Below are 6,035 nucleotides of genomic sequence, written 5' to 3'. Positions count from 1 at the left end.
GGTGCCTTAGGTCGTGGTCTTATACTCAGTGATGCCACTGGAGTGATGGACTCACTTATCTTCCAAGTCTTCCGCCGTTATCGTTTTAGATGGCCTTAAGCCATGTTTATCATACTTAATCTCTTCGGAGATATTCGATGTAATAAGTGTGTGATTGCTACTCTGTTATAAATCCTCCATTTGTACTGTGCGTGTCAGCATTACTGATCCAGGGATGACACTGGTGCATAGCAGCACATGCCATTTGAGGTCTGGTCGCTACAGTGATGCAGTCTTGGAACCCATCGATTTCGTCTGCATTATCTCCATGGCGAATGTGACAATAGACAACGTCATGTCAGATGAGGGTTGGTGAGAATGAGCACAACAAGGTGACAATAGAATTATCATACCATTGGTACCAACAATGAAATTCGGCATGATTGTCGTCGGGTCGCCATCAGATGAATCACCTTCGGCGGCCCGAGAGAGGGGTGTTGCGCGGGATAAGTTTGCTAGGTCCGGACGTGGGAGTGCGAGGGATTCTTTGCATGGGGTGTGCTTCTTTGCCGCATAAGTTGCCTTTATTTTTGCACTTAACTCCCCCTTCTCTTTGTTACATGCCCTCCATTCTCGCAGCGTGGTATTTTTTTCTTCAAGATCGATAGTTCCATGCTCTAGATGTTTCCGATATGTTGCTCGCCTCCGCGCGTTTGTTTGCTCCATTTGATCAGGAGTTAAGCAAGTTCTGCGTTGCTTACCACGCTGCTTCCTAGGTAGTTGGTTATCATGAATGACAGCTGTACTGATTGTATTGGTATGAGGCAATACCGCCTCATCTTGTGACAATGACGTATAGCTGGACCTATTTGGGTCGGCTGGTTATACAACAGTGTAAAATGCTAATCAGTACTGCATTAATTGATCATTGATACAAAAGGTACCAGCATATTATGCAGGTCATATCAGCTGACTCCTTCCGTCCATTTTCACAAGGTATTAATGTCTAATCAAAAGTCAAATGAGAGGACGATAAAAAAATGAGTTTGATAAGCTTGTTTTCCAAGATAACTTATTAAACACTTGTATCCAGAAACATTAGGAATATATATACTATCAAGAGGCAGCTGAATCAAAAAGCATTCTATCATGATATTGTAAGGGCAGGAAGGTTATCATCTTTGTGCTTCACGGTAGCTCGCCCTTGAGCCTTGATCTGGCTATTTTTGTCGGCAAGGAGCATAGGGTGAGCTTGTACCCCATTAGTGATATCACCGAGAGCGCTCCGTGGAACATTTTGCATACCTGCAATATGGTTGCAGGTGTCATACTCACGGATTCTCAGATAATAATCATACTGTTATGAACAAAGGGAGTATATTCAATAGACGTTTGGCCTGTAATATAGAAATAGTCGTACCCGACATGTCAACGGCAGGCATATTTTGATGGAGATGCTTGCCGGCGGCGTCATCATATTTTCTTCGATAACCATCTACCAACGGAGCTTTCATCTGTTCCTTGTTAATGTCAGCATTTTCCTTGTTCTTAAGATACGTTGCCCGCCTCCGCGCATTTATTAGCTCTTTCTTGTCATCTAGTAATAGATGCATGAAGGTGTGAGAGTAGTGAATGCAAGAATGTACATTGTTTTGATTTAAAATCAAACAATCATACCAGATATTGAAAGTTCAGGTTGACTTCCATGCTGTACTTTTTCTGCTTCCTCCTCTTTTTTCATCCGATAAGCAGCTCGCCTCTTGGCGTTTATCTGCTCCCTTTTTTTCATCGGACAAGATAACTTTCTTAGATGGTTTGGAGACACGCACGACAGATCCTGTAGTCATGTGCTTGGATGTTGAACCGGATTGTGGTAAAACTTGAGGAGTTGCATTGATGTTTACGTGATTTCCTCCATACATATGAGTCAAATCTAGAGCCTCTGGAACAAAACCAAACCAAAATGATAATGTACTTAGTATGTTAATGAACATCTGCAACACAACCTCTATAAGATAGATACGGTTCACAACGAAAGACGAATCTTGTAATACCGTTTACACTTTGTGCTACGGCTGCGGCTAACTCGTCAGTGAGACAACTGAGAGACACAAACGTTGATGAGGTTGCCGGGTTGCCCGCTTGATATAAAAATAACCGATAGTGGTCATAACGGGTCAGTTTAGTACTATCCGAAGAGTAGAGAGTACTGATTATGTTTTATACTAACCTGAGTTCAGTTCGGAAGGCCGCGGTACACATGTGACATCACCATCAGTGGGTTGAGGAACAACAACAACTGCGGTCTGTTCAGTGATGGACTGATCTGAAATTGGTTCATACAAGTAAATAGACGGTCTAATAATAGATGCAGCAAGCTGTGAGAGTAGTCAAAGCAGGAATGCACATTGTTTTCATTAAAAATCAAACAATTATACCAGATGTTGAAAGGTAAGCTTGACTTTCATGCTCAAGTTTCTTTGCTTCCTCCTCTTTCTTCCGCCGATAATTAGCTCGCCTCTTGGCGTTTATCTGCTCCCTTTTTTCATCAGATAAGATACCTTTTTTAGTTTGTTTGGTGACATTCTCGAAAGATCCTGTAGTCATGTGCTCGGATGTTGAAACGGTTTGGGATAAATCTTGAGCAGTTGACATAGTGTACAGGTGTATTCCTCCATCAATAGGAGACACATCAAGAACATCTGGAACAAAACAAAAGCTAAATGTTATTGTTCTTAGACTGTTCTTGAATGTCTGCAACACAACCTCTATAAGCATGATAAATAACCGAGATTGCCGGGTCTCCTTTTCAATATGTTTTTTGCTCACCTGAGTTCAGATCGGGAGGCCGCTGAACACATGTGATATCACCATCAGTGGGTTGGGGAACAATCGGGTCTACGGTCTGTTCAGGTATCGAGTGGCCTGGAGCATGGTTCATACAAGTAACTGAGATTGAAGTCACGAACTTAAGAGAATAAAATGATGAGTACTCTATCCGCACAGCCTCATACCTGGACTAATAGGGTGATTATCAACAACGTTTGTCCCAGCCATCTGATAACCTACACCTTCAGTACCCACAATTTCATTATCCGGAAGAACCGGTTGTCCAGACGGTTCAAGTGTCAGCCCATCTGAGTGTCATTCATACAAGTAAGCGAGATCAATTCGATAAATAAATAGTATTAAATCATGGTAAATTGACAATCCAACTGTCATAAATGGGGTACTCAGGTTGTTCTCACCATCATTTGTCCAATCCAAATTATCTGAAACAACGTCATTTAAGGAAATCACAATCGGGATATAGCTTGACATGTGCGGCAAGTTTTTTAGTCAAAGATTTACCTCTAGGTACCTGACGCTGTTGTATGTTCCGCGGATTTGCTTTGTGGATTCCCCATACTTACCTACAAGCAAAGATTTCATACTATTAACAATGGCTTGTGAACTGAAGTTGTCTACCATCTTAATGATCTTATTTTGTTATGTTTCATACTGAAGTTGTCTACCGTCAATCATTTATTTTGTTATCCCCTTCTGGACGCGCCCAGGATCCAACTCCTGGCCTCCGTATTGGGAGGTTTTATGTAAACAGACTGATTCTTAATTGTTATGTTTCATGCACTTTCGTTCGTGAACTTGGAGACAACTTGGAGACTATGCTTATTGGACAGGCTGCTTCTTGGCAGTGCAAAGTAAGCAGAACAAGCCACACAACCAAGCAACCAAAGTAAGTAAAAGCAGCACAATCAGTTATGCAAACATGTACAACAACTAAACATGTTCAGCAACATGCGTAAACAGCTCCTAAGCTATTCTGTTGCAAATTTCAGCTCCTAAGTTATGCAAATGGAAGTGATGGTCAAGGAACATGGTGAGTGCATACTCTCTTCTGCATTCTTGGACTATTCTTTTCCTGACGAAGATCCTCTGTACCAAATTTTCAGGGATCAATTCTTTCAAGTTCTTCATGGCATATAAAGGTTCCTTGATGGACGACCTCCTCCTTGAAGGCTTACAGAAATGCAAGTCTCTTGGTGCACTGGCTATGGTTCATGCAGAGAACGGGGATGCTGTTGCTGAGGGACAGCAGCGGATGATTGACCTTGGGATAACTGGTCCAGAAGGGCATGCTCTCTCAAGACCTCCAGTTGTAATTCCTTTGTCTTGACGGGTTCATGTTTTTTTTGACAAAATTCAAGTCCTTGATGAGATAGCTTTAACATGAAATTTGTGCTTTCCTCTCACAGGAAGGTAGTGATGAGTCAATTAAGTTTCTCTTCTTTTCTGCAGTTGGAAGCCGAGGCAACTTCACGGGCAATTCGATTAGCAAAATTCGTCAATACACCGTTGTATGTTGTTCATGTGATGAGTACTGATGCAATGTAAGAGATTGCCAAGGCTAAAAGAGAAGGTATGGTGCCTGGCCATTTGTTTCAAACAAGTTCCTCATCAATGCAAATTAAGACAGAGTTATTTTATGAACATTTACTTTCAAAACATTGGCTAGTTTCGGCTTTGTACAAAAAAATCAGGACTGGGTCGGTCCCAGAATAACTTGTTGGGGCTTCAGAACTAAGTGGACCCACGGGATTGATAATACCCCAAATCTAAGTACTAAGTTGATTTAAATTTTCAACGCGTGTCAAATTGTGAAACAAACTGTAAGTTGATGTAAGCTCAAACTTTGCAGGTCAGAGAGTCATCGGGGAACCTGTGGTATCTGGGCTAGTCCTTGATGATTCTTGGCTTTGGGATCCTGACTTTGCAACTGCTTCAAAGTAAATAGAACACACACAATCAGTATATGTTTATGTAGCTGTGGTTCCTCTTATTTCATATCTTGCTTCTAGGTATGTGATGAGTCCTCCAATCCGGGAAGCAGGGCATAATAAAGCACTTCAAGCTGCTCTTTCATCAGGAATATTACAGGTGACACGCTTGAATCCAGAATCCCACCTTAATTTCCTGAAGTGTGAAGTTGTGGAGTCCTTAAAATAAAGCGCTTCAAGCTGGTGTTTAGCCTCTGCTTGAAGATTGTTCGAGGCGGTAAATTATAAAAGGAATATTATTTTCTGAAAATATTGTTTGTACATTGTCTACTATGGAGACGGAAACATCCCTTGAATAAGCACCGAACTGTTCTTTGTTCCTATGCAGCTTGTGGGAACTGATCGTTGCACCTTCAATTCCACTCAGAAAGCTTTCGGTTATGATGATTTCAGGAAGATTCCCAATGGCGTAAATGGTAAGCCATAGGGCTTGAACAAAGGAAACTGTGTTGTGTCATTGCAAATGGAAGCTGGCTAAGGCATCTCTCTTTTCATTACTTGATCCCAGGTATTGAAGAAAGGATGCATATAATTTGGGATAGCATGGTGGTAAGTTTTGATTTCAAATGTTGTTTTTCGTGATGGGTACTAAGTTGGTTCCATTGCCGGTATTTCTGTTTTCTGACTTCATTCAATATATGTACAGGAGACCGGCACAAGCACAAGCAACCAACTCAAGCCTACCATGCTCCAGCAAAGATAGTCATAAACGAGTATAAACTTGAGATTCTGTATCTATTTTCTGTACATAGGTAATGTGCGGTACGTACAGCAGAAGTTGGATGCTGGGCGCGTCCAGAAGGGGATCACGGCGTCACGTAGACGGGATCGCGGCCCCGTCTCCTAAAGCGATCCCACACCAGATCATCGAGGTTGTCCTTGTGTGCACCCAAACTCCTAAATTGCTGGGAGTACGGGTTTTCTTTGAGTATGTCTACTAACTTCTTCATGACATCTTGGTCTAATTGCTTGGTGGCCGCCTTACGATGAGTGATGGTTGGGTCATCATCATAGAAGTATAACTGCAGATGCTCAGGACGGGAGCTAGGCCCGAATGAATGCACATTGTGGTAGATGGTGCCGTGTGCCCGGAATGTGTACACCCCAGACTTCATGTTTGTGTAGTTCTCATCAAGGCTGACGCCAAGGGTTGTGAAGGCGAAATGCCCGTTGAAGAAGCGTATGTTTTCCCGAAAATGTCTAGAATCTGCATCCATG

General features: G+C 42.2%; 1 long non-coding RNA gene and 1 pseudogene across 1 annotated transcript; one reads left to right on the top strand and one right to left on the bottom strand.

Moving 5' to 3' along the window:
- Positions 1-1,702: 1,702 nt before the first annotated feature.
- On the bottom strand, positions 1,703-2,856 carry LOC120975649 (uncharacterized). The gene is made up of 4 exons (XR_012180951.1): positions 2,418-2,856; positions 2,210-2,305; positions 2,034-2,120; positions 1,703-1,921 (listed from the first exon to the last, which is right to left on the bottom strand). It is a non-coding gene; the product is annotated as an uncharacterized lncRNA (long non-coding RNA).
- Positions 2,857-3,856: 1,000 nt separating this feature from the next.
- On the top strand, positions 3,857-5,426 carry LOC109739533 (dihydropyrimidinase-like; annotated as a pseudogene).
- The last annotated feature ends 609 nt before the right edge of the window (positions 5,427-6,035 follow it).

This window comes from Aegilops tauschii, chromosome 3, assembly GCF_002575655.3.
Source record: "Aegilops tauschii subsp. strangulata cultivar AL8/78 chromosome 3, Aet v6.0, whole genome shotgun sequence".
In the NCBI taxonomy this organism is placed as follows: Eukaryota; Viridiplantae; Streptophyta; class Magnoliopsida; order Poales; family Poaceae; genus Aegilops; species Aegilops tauschii.
The sequence above is the reverse complement of the archived record's forward strand: the minus strand, read 5'-3'. Positions and strand labels throughout refer to the sequence as shown.